General features: G+C 41.4%; 1 protein-coding gene and 1 long non-coding RNA gene across 3 annotated transcripts in view; one reads left to right on the plus strand and one right to left on the minus strand.

The window, feature by feature from the left end:
* LOC148057281 (uncharacterized) overlaps positions 1-17,094 on the plus strand; it is a 195,472-nt gene that overhangs the window by 162,350 nt on the left and 16,028 nt on the right. The window lies entirely within an intron of this gene.
* On the minus strand, positions 94-14,831 carry LOC148057283 (uncharacterized). Its single transcript, XR_015703148.1, has 2 exons — positions 3,000-14,831; positions 94-2,363 (listed from the first exon to the last, which is right to left on the minus strand). It is a non-coding gene; the product is annotated as an uncharacterized LOC148057283 (long non-coding RNA).

Below are 17,094 nucleotides of genomic sequence, written 5' to 3' on the forward strand. Positions count from 1 at the left end.
AAAGCATCTCAAAATGTCTTTGTTTTGTGAGTACAATACAATTGCTTTGCACAGATGTAAATAATTGCAAAGACAGAAGAGAAGGGAAGAAGCTACTTAAATACTTTTTATTTTGAGTAATATCAAATTTTCTGCTACCAGCTGCCGTACAGCATGCATGTTCCCTATGATACATCCCAGAGCCATCTTACACAGAAAAAATTATGGCATGAAAGAGGCCAGCAACTAGCATTAGCTCTTCTTTTGGCATCTGATATTTGGTGCCACCATATGTTGATCCCACATGCTGAGACTTGTTTCCTTCATCTAATATTACCTTTTTTCCCCACTGCTTCATTTGTATAAGTTGAGAGATCTTAGTGCAGTGGCTGCTTCCATTTGTTCTGCCAGGCTCTGTTTGCTGCAATGGCATCATTATACATCTCATTAAATAGTCAAGGTCAAACCAGCAACTAAGATCTCCTGTATGTGGTTCTCTGTGGGTGGCTAAATAAATGAAGATTTCAATAAATATTTGATGTCTTCTGAGAGATGAGAAGTAGCTTGCTTTGTTTTTACAGAAGGTCCTAGGCTAGCACCAATTTTTAAGGAAACAGCCAGTCCATAAGATATGTTGAAAGGCAATTGTCTTGAATCCAGATGCTACAACGCTGGCAGACCTTCATTTAATGACAATGTTTTTTTCATATGATTTGTAGTTCCTGATTCATGAAGTAATCTTACACTGATAGGAGCATTCCTTTTTGGCTGCAGAGGCAAGACTTCCCCCCGGCCCCGTTTTCTACACAAGCTCTTGCATGGCTGAGCATCAGCTCCTATTAGCACTCACATCATTAATAAGTAATGCCTGCAAACAGTGGCAGACCTTTCTCCAACTAAAATCCCTGCGAAGACATGTCCATGGTTATGGCATCCCCTTTCTGTCCTCAAGGGCCCCAAAAGGAGCAATCAGTTATTTGGGAAATCCCTTGCCTTGAGGGAATTCTCGGATAGCAGAAACCTCGCAAAATCATCTCTGTCACCAAGTCACAGGCTTTTGTCTGAGTAGGAGCCACTGTGGCCATGCCCAAGGAGTGATTGTGCCTGGAGTCTTGCCATACATTAAGGTCTCTGGTTGTCATGTTTCCTAGAGGGATTCATTGTTGGGTGACAAAACCTGGAGCCATTTAGGACTATCTGGATGCAGGGGTTGAATAAACCATGTGTCAAGGGAGTGAAATGGCAGTATACAGTCATCTGGGATTTTTTTTGGGGGGGCGTTCCCCCATTCTCCCCCAGAATGCTTTGTCCAGTCTCATAGATCAGATCTGATAGGTCAGTGAGTTTTGACCATGTCAAAATATAGTCCTGATCCAGGATTTGGGCTAGAGATTAGTTCAGTTTATGTTGTGTGATCAGTTGTGAAACAGAGGTTTCCAACATCTGCTTCTGTTCTGCCTGATAGTCAGTGGCAAGGGACGGCCCATACTGTGTGTATGACAAGCTCAGGTAGAATCCAACTCCAGAAGGCAAATAACTTCCCTTTCACCCTTCACTACCCCCCAAAGATACTGGATATAAAGGGTTTGTTCACTGGCAGATTATCTCAGGATAGACAATGTAGCTGTCTTTAGGATGTAAATGTTCTAATTCAAAACAGGACAAAAGATGTTAATTTGATTGAGTGTGAGGCTGACCTTTGTAGAGACTGCCTAAAGCAGATAATAGGCTTTCTGAGGTCAATAAAAAGAATAATTAAAACCCGAGACTGGGAGTATAGGGACCCCAAAAGTGTAACTCATGATGTAATCCACATGACAAGACATATGACAAAATTTCAAAATATCTGAAGCATATTTATATGTATGCCCAATGCATTAGGAATTTAAAAACAAACGTAATGAGTGACACTGGCAAAACTTGCAGTTATTTAATGCCCTTTCTGTTTGTTCGAGCTTAAATCTTTAGTGTTGTTCCTTTCATTCCATGATTATTCCATTCCTAGAAGTAGACTTTTTTGTGCTGATTTACGTAAGACTTAGAATTATATAGTGAGCTACTGTAGACCTGATAGGCATGTGTATCTTCTTTTATATGCTAAGTCAAAGAAGAAAAGTTGCATTGACAGTATCACGAAATGTAGGTATCCAGTAATTGTCAGTTTTGCTAAATGAATATGAGTGTTATTCTCTTGAAAATTGCAATAGAAGCTCTGTTTTATTTTGAACATGAGTACAATCCCCGTCATTAAAACACCAGTTCCCTCTCACTCCTGTGGCTGGCAGAAGTTTTCTATTCCAACGAACCATGGAGTTAGTGTCTCAGTCCCCACTCTGGCATATCCTATATTAGCTTCAGAAAATACTGCATGTCTGAACCTCCATCTGGCAAAACCAAAATGAAATATTAGCATAATCAAACTAATAAGCACTTCCACAACACTGTCATGGATAAATATATCCCAGTAAATTCACTGTAAGCCATTGAGTGATACTTTTTTTCATAGCTGGACCAAAATGGCTCCAAATGTTTTATATTCATTCATTTCACCCATAATCAGAATAGCTACTTTGTTTGAAACATCCAAAGAACATCCCATTTTTCTTGCTCTAAAAAACAGGTGGAAGCATTATGATCATTACAGAGCTGATTGCCTGGACTGGTTTAAAAAAGCATACATTTAGGCCCTATGTAATGACTTATGTTTTGGAGTTTTGCCTGCAAAAAAATTGACAGAGAAAAAAAAACCCATAAATTAACTTTACTATACTACCGAGTAAAGCTGCTATACCTTGAGATACTATTAGTCAAGTCTCACTCAGCCTGATGGTTGTGGTTTCTAGAGCTAGTAGTTCTAACAATCATTCTCATGACTGCTGTATATGAAAGATAAACAGAGAGAAATACAGGCAAATACAGGCTGATTGGCCTTGGTTGGGGTTTTTGGTTGTGTGGGGGTTTTTTTGGTTGTTTTTTTTTTTCCCCCTGTAGCAAAATTAAGCAAATCCTTGGCAACATACCTGAGATTTTTAATGTTTTCTGAAAATTGCCACTCAGCTTCAGGACTCAGAGACTGCATGAACTGAAGTTGTTTTACAGCCTCCCTGGTGCGTAGGTTGCAAAAAAACTGTCTCTGCAAAAAGGAGGCTGAATCACAAGCAATCCCAGGCAGCCTGCAGCAGACCTTTAGAAACGAGAGACGTCTTGTACCATTTGCCAAACAGTGGGGAACGTGTGAAGATGACTAAGATGATTCAAAGCCCTTTTAAAAGCCCTTGCATGCCTCATCATGTTCAATTTTACAGAGAGTAATTTACTCCCACCACAACTTTTTGCTACATTCAAATGAAAACCTGGAAACTGGTGTTAAGTTAGTGTAGCACTAGTGGAAGGTACTAGACCTAATCTTGGAAAGCTTCACTCTCCATGAAGTCTGAATGGGATTCTGGGGGAAAGGGTATTGTAAGATATTGATTTATTGTTCACCTCAAGAAAGCAGGAGCTAAATCTCTCTCCGTGTTCATGTAGGGTGAGGACACAAGTCTACTTACTCTAATGAATTGTTGATTAGAATCTCAATCCCAATCCCACCTCAGGAATTGTCACCATAGATCTGAATTAATGTTGAATGCAATTATAGATACTAGTCTACAGTGATAAACAAGAGACTGCAAAACAGTAAGATGAGAAAAAATGTTTTATATTGCCTGTTTGGGCAACAAACAATATTTTTTCTCATCTTACTGTTTTTTCTATTTTGATTGGATTTAAATTAGTGACTTTCAGCAGGAGCTACAAGACTCCTTTGCTCATGACCAAACCCCAGTACAGCAGTTACTCCAGCCCATGCATTTTCTAAAAGATAAGGACAAGAAGTATGGAAAAAAGTAGTTACTTTCAGTGATAAATTACCTATTTGGTTATCAGCTCAACACACTGGGCAATGTAATGCTATCTGGTTTTAGAACAGATTTCCTACTGGAGTCAATGGCGACCTCTTAAAAACTGATAGTGTATTAAGGTCCGTTGTAGTTTTATTCTTGATTTCTGGGATGAACACCATCAAGTACTGAGGAACTGTTGAAAGTTAGTGTCCTGAGTTTTTCAGAACACTGATAGTGTTTTATCTTCATGGCCAAAAAGAATAATCTCAGGGTAGAAAATTTCCTGTCAGTTACCTTGAGAAAGTAATACAGTCATTGCCATGTCTTTTTCTTCAGTTGGTTCCTCTGTGCTTGGTTTGCTATATTCAAGAGCTTTTATTGTATAACTGACATATTCAAACATTTCTGTTTGTCTCTCTCTAGTATATTATTCTTTTATTGCTTTCAGTGGATAACGAAACCATGGCCTAGCCCATAATAAGCCCAGGTGTGGAACATCAAACTGAAAAAAAAAGAGATAAAATGCATAATATGCCTTTAAAGTTTATAAACTCCAAGCTTTCTTCAGCACATGTTTATAGATGAATACTTAAAATATTTTAGCATAAGAAAGTATTAGGATTGACACTGTCATAGAGTCCCAATTAGAACAAGCCATTCAGGCTGAATAGATAAAATATGAATGACTGAGTTTTCATTGGGCATTATGAATCTGTTGAAAAAAGCTTGAGTTTTATCAAAAAAAAGGTTAAGGAACATGGCTTGTGGCACTTCATCTTCTATGACACGAAACAAACAGCACAGAAACAGTGACAGAAGACTTGCTGGTGCATGGTTATAGCTGCTGGTGTCCATACTGTGTAGCACTTACCAGAAGCCGTGGTTGCTTCAGTTCCGGGGTCTATCTTTACACGTTATAAATAACCACAAAGTTGACCATCATCTTCTTCCACAGTGTCTGATTATGTGCCATACAACAGATCAAGTGTTTCTTGTGCTTACAGCATCTGGGTTACATTTGTCTCATGGTTATTTTGCCATCAGTGAACTTACCAGAGATTTTCTCTATCCAGAACAACTAAGAACAAAATCTCAGGTATATCTACTCCTGCCTGCTGTCCCCTAGGAAAACAGGTTTGAACTGGCCGCAGAGTATCTTTTCCTTTTTTTTTTTGTTTTTCTTGATGCCGTGGTTGTAGTAAGAGATTTAACTAGGTGGTCTGGATGTAGGACTCACAGATGACCAGTGAGGGTAGGTGGAAAAAAGCACTGAAAAAATATTGACAGACATCTTCGACAGAACAGCTCCTATGAGAACACCAGCAGGAGTCGGAGCAGACACAGAGCCACAGTCATAAAAAGGTATTTAAGGTGTATGCATTTCCTGGACCACATTTTAAAGCCCAAACTCACGGAGCACCACAAATGGCTCTCTGTGAAGGAATTCTGTGACACTGGTGTAGTTTATGGTCATGAGAAAAAGCCTAGATTTTGTGTGAAAAAAACCCCTACAGAACTTATAACTGGTGGAAGGGCTAAATAAAGGACCTGTGATTGAGACATGGGAACAGAGGTAGACAGGCTCTAATTTGGTCATAGCATTTATATTCGGTGAAATTCCATTGCTACAAATCCCCATTGTATGCCAGTTTTCACTGTTAAATCTGTTTTTATTAACATGGAAAATGAAATAATCTCAAGTCCCTGGAGTAATCTGCCCAGTGTTTCACATACACGTGCAATATTTTCAGATTTGCCGAAAGAAAAATAATATGTGCTTGTCTGGAACACTCTCTTGCCTAGCTCCATCCTGCAGTGATTAATTACAGCTGCATTTCAGTCCCTTGAAACAGAGGATTTATAATAGAAATACTGCTCAGTGTGCCACTTTTGTCAACCCTGCATATCCAGACCGGGCTTGTTGCAGCAGGTTTCACTTACATCTTAAAAAGCCTTGCAAGAGCTGAAACTGTTGAGGATATTTTCAACCTTATAAGTCTGCAGAGATCTTGAGTCATAGTCTTCATAAGGCTGGTGGTATATACAGCAGCATGCAGAAGAAAAGCTCTGTGGTGTAAAGCTGTTTGCTTAAGCAGAGGCTGCATGAGCAATCATGTTACTGTCTGGGTCTAACCCAGATTCTCTTGACTGCTTCAAAGGGCCAAGAGCCCTCATTCTCTCAAGCATGTCTCCATTGCTCTTGCAATCAGTAGCTCATTTCTGACTTCTGGGAAGTAAGAATAGTCTCATAGTTAATGTATGAGCCTTGGATTTTATTTCTGATTGTACAGAGTATGACTTTGGAGGTCACTTTTATTTCTGTGTTTGCTTTTATTTCCTCCATTGGAAAATGCAGGCAATAGTTAGCTATTCCAAATGCTTTGATTTTATCCACACTGCTGCCCAGAGCACTGAAGAAACTCAGTTAGACAGGAAAACAGAAAAACACAGCAAAACAGACAGGGGAATCATAACCTGCTAGCCATGACAAAGGAGCAAGTTTCTGTCCCTCAGCTGCTCTGTTGTAGGTTGCCCCTATATTGCTTTGGCAGTAGCTTTTTTCTTGTCACACAGAGTGCAACTGCTGCTTTACAGTGCCATGGTTATCCCAGGGTCTGTATTTTTGAGATAGGGACCATGAGATGGTAATCGATACTGAGAGTACATGGTAGGTCTAGATCACTGTACTGGGGTCCTAACTGAGAATGAAGGGAAAGTGAACGTTGTTGTATGAGACCTGAACTAAGGTACAGGGAGGAAAGTGTCAGTGGTACTTGCTGAATGAATTCTGCGCTTGAATTTCAGGGACAGAGGGACAAAAGACTGAAAAGTGTGGGTGACAATTATCTGTCTCTTGAACACCTCTCTTCCCTACTGGAACCTTGACATATAGTCAGCTTTAAATATGCCTCAGCAATTTTTTCCTACTAAATCAAAAGGAAGGTGCTGGAGGGTTTTCAGACTCCAAGAAGGACTGATACTTTCATAGAATCAGAAAATAGTTTGGGTTGGAAGGGACCTTTAAAGGTCATCTAGTCCAATGCCCCTGCAAGGAGCAGGGACATCTTCAACTAGATCAGGTTGCTCAGAGCCCCCTCCAACCTGAACTTGAATGTTTCCAGGGATGGGGCATCTACCACCTCTCTGGGCAACCTGGTCCAGTGTTTCACCACCCTCAGTGTAAAAAATGTCTTCCTTATATCTAGTCTAAATCTACCCTCTTTTAGTTTAAAACCATTAGCCCTTGTCCTATTGCAACAGGCCTTACTAAAAAGTTTGTCCCCATCTTTCATACAACCCTCCTTTATATATTGAAAGACTGCAATAAGGTCTCCCCAGAGCCTTCTTTTTTCCAGGCTGAACAACCCCAACTCTATCAGCCTTTCTTTATAGGAGCGGTGTTCCATCCCTCCAATCATTTTCAAGGCCCTCCTCTGGACTTGCTCCATCAGGTCCATGGCTTTCCTGTGCTGAGGGCTCCAGAGCAGGATGCAGTACTTCAGGTGAGGTCTCAGCAGAGCACAGTAGAGGGGCTGAATCACCTCCCTCAACCTGCTGGCCGTGCTTCTTTTGATGTGGCTCAGGATACGGTTGGCCTTCTGGGATGTGAGCGCACATTGTTTGCTCATGTCCAACTTTTCATCCACCAGTACCCCCAAGTCCTTCTCCTCAGGGCTGCTCTCAGGCCCTTCAGACCCCAGCCTGTATTGATACCAGGGGTTGCCTCAACTCAGGTGCAGGACCTTGCATTTGCCCTTGTTGAACCTCATGAGGTTCACATGAGCCCATTTCTCCAGCTTGTCCAGGTCCCTCTGGATGGCATCCCATCCCCCAGGCATGTCAACCACATCACTCAGCTTGGTGTCATCTGCAAACCTGCTGAGGGTGCACTCAATCCCACTGTCTGTGTCACTGATGAAGATATTAAACAGCACTGGGCCCCATACGGACCCCTGAGGGACACCACTTGTCACTGTTCTCCATCTGGACATTGAGCTGTTGACCTCTGTATGTGACCGTTCAGCCAATTCCTCATCCACCAAACAGTCCAGCTATCAAATCCATATCTCACCAATTTAGAGAGAAGGATATTGTGGGGGATTGTGTCAAAGGCCTTACAGAAGTCCAGATAGATGACATCCGTAGCTTTTCCCTTGTCCACTGATGCAGTCATTCCATCATAGAAAGCCACTAGTTTAGTCAGGCAGGACTTGCCCTTGGTGAAGCCATGCTGGCTGTCTCAAATCACCTCCCTGTCCTCCATGTGCCTTAGCATAGCTTCTAGGAGGACCTGTTGCATGATCTTCCCAGGGACAGAAGTGAGAATGACAGGTCAGTAGTTCGCAGGGTCCTCCTTTCTACCCTTTTTAAAAATGGCTACAATATTTCCCTTTTTCCAGTCCCCAGGGACTTCACCTGACTGCCATGACTTTTCAAGTATCATGGTGAGTGGCTTGGGAACTACATCAGCCAGTTCCCTCAGCACTCTGGGATGCGTCTCATCAGGTCCCATAGTCTTATGTATGTTCAGGTTCCCCAGGTCATCACGAACCTGATCTTCTCTTACAGTGGGAGGGACTTTGCTCCCCAAGTCCCCGTCTTGCAGTCCATCCACTCAAGAGGTGTGGAAGTTTGCTTTCCTAAAATTCAAGGTCCTGACTTTACTTTTCACCTGTCCCATATCCCTCAGGACTGCAAACTCCATCAGTGCATGATCACTGCAGTCCAGGCTGCCTCCAATCTTGATGTCACCGATTAGCTCATTTGTGTTGGTGACCAACAGGTCCAGTATTGCATCCCCTCTGGTAGGGCTGTCTATTACCTGGCTTAAGAAGTTATCCTCAATGCATTCCAGGAGTCTCTTGGATTGCCTATAGCTCGCCGTGTTACTTTTTTGGCAGGTGTTGGGGTGGTTGAAGTCCCCCAGCAGGACGAGAGCCTGCAAGTGTAATGCCTCCCGTAGCTGGAGTAAGAAGGCTTTGTCAATAGGCTCCCCTTGAGAGAGGCCTGTAGGAGACACCAACCACAAGGTTCCCTTTGTTGCCTTGGTCTCTAATTCTTACCCAGAAGTTTTCAACCTGCTCGTGGCTATTCTTCAGAGACAGCTCTTCATACTCTATCCATTTCTTGATGGAGAGGGCAACGTCTCCGCCTCTCCTTCCTCACCTGTCCCTTCTGAACAGCTTGTAGCCATTGATAGCCACACTCCAGTCATGGGATTCATCCCACCAAGTTTCAGTAATGGCAACTAAGTCATAGCTTTGTAGCAACATGGTGACTTCCAGCTCCTCCAGTTTGTTGCCCATGCTGCATGCATTGATGTAGAGGCACTTCAGCTGGGCTGTCAGCCATGTCACTTTCTTAGATGGTGTCACTGCAGGTTGTGCATGTCAATACAGTTTTCCCTTTGTGATGTTTTTTCATGCTGCCAACATTCACAAATTATTTCTAGTTGAAAAATAATATATCTAAGAACCACGTCTTAGAAGGAAATTGTTATTTTTCCCTATCTTAAGGGAAAATACTATTGGAATTAAAAAGAATGAAAGTGTTTTAAACTTCTCTTTATATTTGATTAGTTTTCTTTCTTTGCATTTACTTGTATGCCTTTAGCACTCTTTACTTGGGATGTTCAGACCAATGTAGGTCAAAATCCTCTTATTGATTAGCAGACGTCACTGTGAATACACACTAATAACACTGGGGCTCCATGGAGACACAAATATCTGTCTGCCTACACTGCACTGCAGAAATAACAGGTTTAGTCAGTTTTCCTTTTTCTCTTATTATTTTCTAGCCCCTGCTTACATGGTAGCGTAAGTTTCAACAAAACGTTCGATTTTCTTAGCTGGCAGTACAAGCAGAGAACAGATTTTGAAACTGGATGGAAGAAGTGTAATAACTTTTTCAGATACCCATAATTAGCTAGGTCACAAGACGTGCATAGAGCATGTACCTATTTCTGTCAATACCCTGCTACCTTGAAGTTAGGCTCCTAAAGTTATTCCTGAATCATTCATTAAATGAAGATTAGACTTGCTGTCTTACCTAATCAAGCTTGCAGGCTTGAATTTCCTAAGAGTCTGGTGTCATTAGCTCTTCAGTCACTGAGAATGCAATGACTAGGAGCGATGGCTGTCTATGACAGGCCTGCTTTTTACTTGGCTCCCTAGCCCTCTTGAGCAATTAGCTTCATTTGAATCCTTGAAACATCTTTTAATAAAGCTTTTTTTCCACTCTAGTGGGAATCTCTAGTTCCTGTAAGCAACCATAACCAAATGTATGGTATCTGAAATGCATGGTATTTTTTGCTAGAGCAGACAGAAGACAGTTTTTCCCTATTATTAGTAGTGAACACGTCAAAAGGTACAGTTTTGGTCAAAGTGCAAAGGGTTGAAGACAAAGATAAAGCAACTACTAACTAAAACCAAAATATTTTGTTTGGTTTGATGTGGATTATTTGTTTTGGATGATAATTAGTATATTGGTTTTCTATTTCATATCCTCTCTAAGACAAATGGTCTCAGAATGACAAAAATAAACACTTTTTCCAAGGTTTATATTACTGAAAGCACAATACACTGTAGGAAGAAAAGCTTTTCCTTCTCATGAATTTGGGCTGACATTTATCATGCAGCCAGATATATTGCAGTAATGAGATATGAGGCCCAGGATCTAATAAAACATTATTCATGTATTTTGTTATTATCACATAACTTTATTAAACACAGTATGGTGGTCTCATGACAGACCAGGTCATTATTACACTGACTTAATTATTCCTCAGAATGAAAATAATCTCAATGTTCCACAAGCTTAGACTTTTTTCCTGTTTGTTATTTTTCTTTCTGAAAGGCAGATATTTTTACAGTCCCTTCTCTTCCTTTAACCTAGATAGCTGCTCAGTGTTTGCAAAATCCTCTGAGAAATAAGAATGCATTTTCTTATGGGAATGATCTGACATTTCCATTTACCTGGGGACTTTACAAGGATTAGATAACTAAATGGAAATAGAACTTTACTGAACAGAAATTAAGAGCTGGATCCTGCAAATCACTTAAGACTGTTGTCAGCATTTTTCACATGAACAGTCCCACCAGCCCAGCTCACTCCCATTCAGACAGAAGCCATCTCTGGAGTGACAAATGGAGACAGAGATTTCAGCAAGGCTACATTTATCCCATTACCTGCAAGACTGTGAGATTGTAAGATATATGAAAAGTCAAGGTCCTAGTATGGAGGCTGAGGCCACGCAGAGACCATCTGTTACACAGCGCTTCATTGGTGACCTCTCTATTGATTCTATAGGGCACTCTGGCAGCCTTGAAAAGCAGGAGCTTGCACCATTCATGGTTTTCTTGTCCTTTAGCTACTACAATGTTTGTAAATTCAAAACTGGTATACGGCCAGAAAATAGCCCTCCATGCATGTGCTATGCTAATGGGAGTAGTGCAGTCCTCGTTTCATCTTCACATCTTTGGGGAGCATCTGCAAAGCTGGAGGAAAAATGAAGAGCATTTCCTCTAGCCACCTTTACTACAGGTGATTCCTCCATCTTATCCCCTTCCCACTATTCCTCAGGATAAACCCCTAAACCGAAATCCAAAGGAATAGGACACCTGACCTTTCAGGTATTCAGGCTCCTAACTCCACTACTCATGGAAGGAGAATGTCCTTTCCTGTGCAGGGAGTGTGGCAAGTCAATTGAACTTCGATTAATTAACTGGGATTACTCATGCCAGTGATTAGTCACATCAGAGTTTTCATGATCAGACCCAAATTTTTTATATTGCTTCCCCCACACCCTTGATGGTGTGATGAATTCTTCTCCAGAAAGAGAAAGGCAGAGCAGAACATGATATTTAAGAAGTCACAGCAGGGGCACTTTACTCATTCTGGAATAACTGCATTTTTGATCTGTAGGTTTTATCATTCATTGAGTGCATGTTTATGTCTCTAAAATAATTTAAAATACTTCAGTTTCAAAATGCTGTCTGGGTATGATTTCCATTACTAGTCAAAAAGCATTTAAGAGAGTCTGATGCACTTCTACAGAGAGTAGGAGGAAATGATGTTTACCACCCTCTTCTAAGCTGATCTGCAAAATGCTGTCCTTTCAAACATCTCTCAGGAACACATTCTGAGTGAGGATGGTATTTTTTTCAAGCTTTGTTTTTATCTTTTTTTCTGCAAAATGCTGCTCTTGTTTTCTTTAATATTTCTATCTTCCTTCTCAGGGCATGGTTATTAATGACTAAAACAACCAAAAGACATGTTCAGTGCAAGTATCTAGAGGCCTTTCAGTTTTGATTTTGATTCAAGGAATATATTATTTAAGACAGTCATTTAAGAATAATGTAATTAAACTAGTTATAGTGACTTTTGGAAGAAACACAATCAATAAAGCAGTGAAGAGATGCATCATCCAAATTACAATATCCTGCATCATCTGATGTATCATCCTATTAAATAATCTCATGTTCTTCTTATTTCAAGTTCAAGTCAGCTGGTTGAAGAGGAATTTAGGCAGAGAAAAGAGAAGTTCTTCCCTGACCTTTGAGTAACTCCAAAAAAGTATTCTGCTGCTACACAGGATCATTGGCTACCCTTCCTCCTGTTTTTGGAAAGGGCATTCCGCTTCCACCATCCTTGCCTGCTTAGGTGCACTGAAGGAGGCCCAGCTGTGGAGTAGAGCAAGAGGGAAGGTCCCATGAGTCCTTAACACTAGCCTGCTTTTTCCTCTCTATATGGGGTGGCACATGATCAGCAAAGAGAATCCTTACTGGTCATGGGTTCCACTTCTTACACTGATGAACCCTGCAGGTGGAGTCCTCCCACCTTACTGCACTGAGCTGAACCTTTGGACCTGGCCTTTGGGCTAGTAGATCAGTGTCCAGAAGAGAAAGCCTAGCTCTGCTTTCTGTGAAACCTGTCAGCCTTGGCATGTCTGTTGTGCCTCTCAGAGTCACCCTTTGTGTAGCGCTGCAGACAAAGATTTCTGTCTGTGTTATCCCTGGTCCAAGACACCCAAGTGCCACCTAAACCTTTTCCCTGTTTGATCTTGGGGCTTCCCAGACAGAAGATGACAACAAAGCTGGTGAAAGGGCTGGAAGGCATGTCCTATGAGGACGAGATAAGGACTTTGGGCTTGTCTAGTTTGGAGAAAAGGAGGCTGAGGGGTGACCTCATTGCTCTCTACAGCTTCCTGAGAAGGAGAAGCAGAGAGGGAGGTGCTGATCTCTTCTCCCTGCCATCCAGTGATAGGACACATGGGAATGGTTCAAAGCTGCGCCAGGGGAGGTTTAGTCTGGACATTAGGAAGCATTCCTCTACAGAGAGGGTGGTCAGACACTCGAACAGGTTTCCTAGAGAGGTGGTTGATGCCGCAAGCCTCTCAGTGTTTAAGAGGCATTTGGACAATGCCCTTAATAACATGCTTTAACTTGGTCAGCCCTGAATTGGTCAGGCAGTTGGACTAGGTGATCATTGTAGGTCCCTTCCAACTGAAATAATCTATTCTATTCTAGTACTTTGCAGAAGATTTTCCAGGTCCTTGAATACTGAGTGATGTTACGAAACTCACTAAAACCTACCCCTCAAGAAAAATATGTAGTTAATATCCACCTTTCTGCTCTAATCACTTGTTTATTGCATATTGTCTCAATGCATTTCTTCTGTTTCAGGGTGTGAGTTCAAAAGAGCAGTGACTGTGTCTTGTCATACATATAGACAATGCCTCATACCACACAAAATTACAAAAACAGGGCTTATATATTGCCTTTCTCAAAATGTCCTGAGGATATCTTTTTATTGTTTAATATGCTGCAGTGCATTGACAACCTCACTGGACAAAACTGACTCTATTCTGGGATTACGAGCAACACAGCTGCGCCATGTTAGCACTGAGCCCTGCTGAGAATCTGGGTCCATCAGCTCAGGCAACATAGCTGCATTGCTTTGAGCTCTAACTGAAGTGAGCATCCTGAAGAGCTCGATGTTGGATGAACATGAGAGTTTGGGGAATCACTACACTGTAGTTCACACTGGGATTGGGTTGTACCCAAAATGGCTTTGGTTTGTGGCTTGGATAAAAAAATAGTGAGACTTGTGGTCTAAAATTAGTCAGCGGTCCCTGAAAAGTTTTGTCATCATACCTTTCACTGTTTGGTATGAAGCCAATTGGCTTCAAGCATGTGCCCATTGCACTCGTACCTTAAGGAAGTTGGTGGCTGGGGGGTCTCATGGCCTGAGTGAATCATTGACGGCATCAAGGCAGCACAGCTCTTTACCATCATACTGAAAGTGAAAGGGGACAGCAGTGCAGCGTTCAGTTGCCAAATAGACTTAAAATATATCAAACACTCAGTGTAAGCAACTGTCACCAGGTGCTACATGACTGTATGAGATGCTGTGGTTTGGAAGAGGAAGTGGCTGACGTTAGAGGACCCATGGGAATTTTTCAAGAAATCCACTGCCTGTACTTTTATCACTGCTTGTTTCTATGATACTGGATTTGACACAGCTGTTGCTTGTAGGGCTTTTCTTTGAAGAGTTAGAAAATCCTAAAGCTGTCATTTAGTGAGTGATACTCTTCTGTGAACTATCTGGACTTCTATAAATATTGCTGACTCCATGCATGGCATTATTATCTAATCTCCCAGGGAACATCTCTAATCACAGTCTACCCGCCCATGTCAATCTAGGACACATCCAACCCTTAGAAATAGCAGTGGAGAAATCATAAAATGTTCTAACACATGGAGTTGGCAGACAAGTGCGAGACAAGATCACAAACTGTGCAAAATGAACAGTTTGCAAGTGAACGTGCTTCTCTTTTTCCCCCATTAAAGTGCTGGCTGAGTATCTTATGACGACTTCAAATTATCACAGCAGCCTTCTTTCTTTTCTTTTTTTTTTTCTTCTAAATGAATTTCCCTTTAATCAGAGCTGCCTACTTAACAGTAACAAAATTACCTGCCGTGGATCATCTTCTGTTCCATGACCAAAGCGGTCTCTTCTTTTTCATTATGAATTCAGTTGAAACAGGTTTGAGTGTGTTGTTAGAATGGGTGTTGTTTTAAGTCTGCTGTGGAACAATTGCAAGGCCTAATTATAACCTCTTCATACAAGCAAATAGTGGAGAATAGAGGTCAGGACAAAGAACTCGTTTGTTCTATTCACCTTTATCTTAATTGAAGTCACCATTCAGGAAATGGATCACAAATGCCAGGGAAATTGTCGTCTTCATTTCTGGGTTGGCCTTAATACATACGTCTTCCTTGAAAAGGCTATCCATTGCACAAGAGCCTAACTGCAAAGTCTGAATTTGTGATAAGCCCATGTACCATTTTATGCTGGAGATAGATAGGTTCTTGTGAGGATTTTGGGGGGTGGTTCTCCGAGTTTGTTCACTTAAAGAAAAAAAAAAAAGAAAAATGAAGAATCGTGTTCCCCGGTAGATCACATAGGTAAGACATGCAGCAGGCTCTCCCCGTACGCCATGTATATGACTTATGAACACCAGCTTTCATTGTCTGGCTGAATACAAAAGTACTTCATATTCAGCAAAGGCAAACATATGGCACTGGCAACATTCCAGGTAAACAGGCTCCTGCAAACAAGATGATAAATATATGGCTGTTCTTGGTTGTCTTTGCTGTTACTTATTATTTATGAAGTAACCTTGAAATGCAATGGAGTATGAGATACGGAACTTTTTATTGCAGCAGTGGCTAGAACTTTGCAGGCGTTTCCAGGTTTTTACCCTAGTCGTTAGGCAGAAGTTTGCATTCTCTGTCACATACCAGCCGGGGTGCTATTTAAGCTGTGCAGGTACCAATGAGATTACCACTTCTCAGAAAGTCTTATTACCTAGTAGTCAGGGTATCATAGTTGTCAAGATATGGGTTTAAAATTTGAAAATCTGAGGCTCTTATATCGTATTTTTTAATTTTAGGAGTGCCATAACATGTAATCATTATGCAAAGAGTAAGGATTGCTACCTTTGAGAGCAAGTTCTGGCATACATGCACAGTTCCAAGAAAGAGTTTAGTGTTTGTGGCTGCTAACAAGCACTTCAGCTTCAGCAGAAGAATGCTACCTGCCAAAATAAGTGGATCATAAGCCTGTAAGTCTCTGTCCTTGGAGGTACTCAAATGCCATCTGGGCACGGTCCTGGGCAACCTGCTCTAGGTGGCCCTGCTTGAGCAGAAGGGTTGGACCAGATGACCTCCAGAGATCCCTTCCAACCTCAGCCATCCTGTGATTCTGCAAGATGTTTCCTCTTGGCTTGCTCCAGCAGCTTTAAGCCACAATATATTGGATCTATAATTCTAATTTTAGAGGTGTAACCTCCCTTGCATTGTTTAGGGGACACATTTGTAGCACTCAGGCCTGCAGGTGACACTTAAAAGAGGCAGAAAAGTTTTCAAAGCACTCAACATGAAGAACTTGAATTAGTCAGCATAGTTGTTGTAGGAGGAGACAAGTACCTTCATAGCTCCATTCAGCAAAGCTGAATTTAGAACAAATGACCTGTGGCAAAGGAACACTGTTCTTCTGTCCTGGTTTTGGGGTTTGGGTTTTTTTGATGGGGGAGGGGAGTTTTTTAAATGGGGAAGCTTTTCAAAAGGGTAGATTTGACGGAGTTTTCTAAAGATGTTTGTATGCTCTCTGAGAGGGCTTCATTCCCATCTCACACGTTTCAAGATTCCAGGAGATTCAGAACCTAGCCTGCCCAACTGATATCTTATAAATTACAAAGCGATCCCTGATGGGGTAGGAAGTTCATAATAAATTACTTTAAAAACTAGGACCAGAATCCAATGAGATGAGAGATTTGAAGATGGCTTTTCTCACAACAGCTAGGAGCCTGAGAAGGAGGGTAGCCCCCTACAGTATTGTTTGGATCCTGTGTATTTAGAACAGATTTATATTTAGGTATCTATTGCATATGTGTTCATGAAAACAAGAAATCAGCTAGTAAGGATCCAGCAATGGAAGTTAATGGAAGCTATTGTCTGCTCAGCAACATTTCTGTTGAAAAGATCTTCTGTTGAAATAATTCATATGACATGACACTGTGAGACTAAAAACCGAACACTGGAGATACAGTCTTGAAAGATTTGGTCTAGTTGGAGAAACAGATTGAATAGATGTTCTGCATAAAGATGAGGCACCTTGCTTTTGGGCTGTCACATAAGGGCAATGTTTAAGCAACTGGTTTGGAGAA

This window comes from Nipponia nippon, unplaced genomic scaffold (genome assembly GCF_047370975.1).
Source record: "Nipponia nippon isolate SJK-2023a ecotype South Korea unplaced genomic scaffold, ASM4737097v1 scaffold_1, whole genome shotgun sequence".
Lineage (NCBI taxonomy): Eukaryota > Metazoa > Chordata > Aves > Pelecaniformes > Threskiornithidae > Nipponia > Nipponia nippon.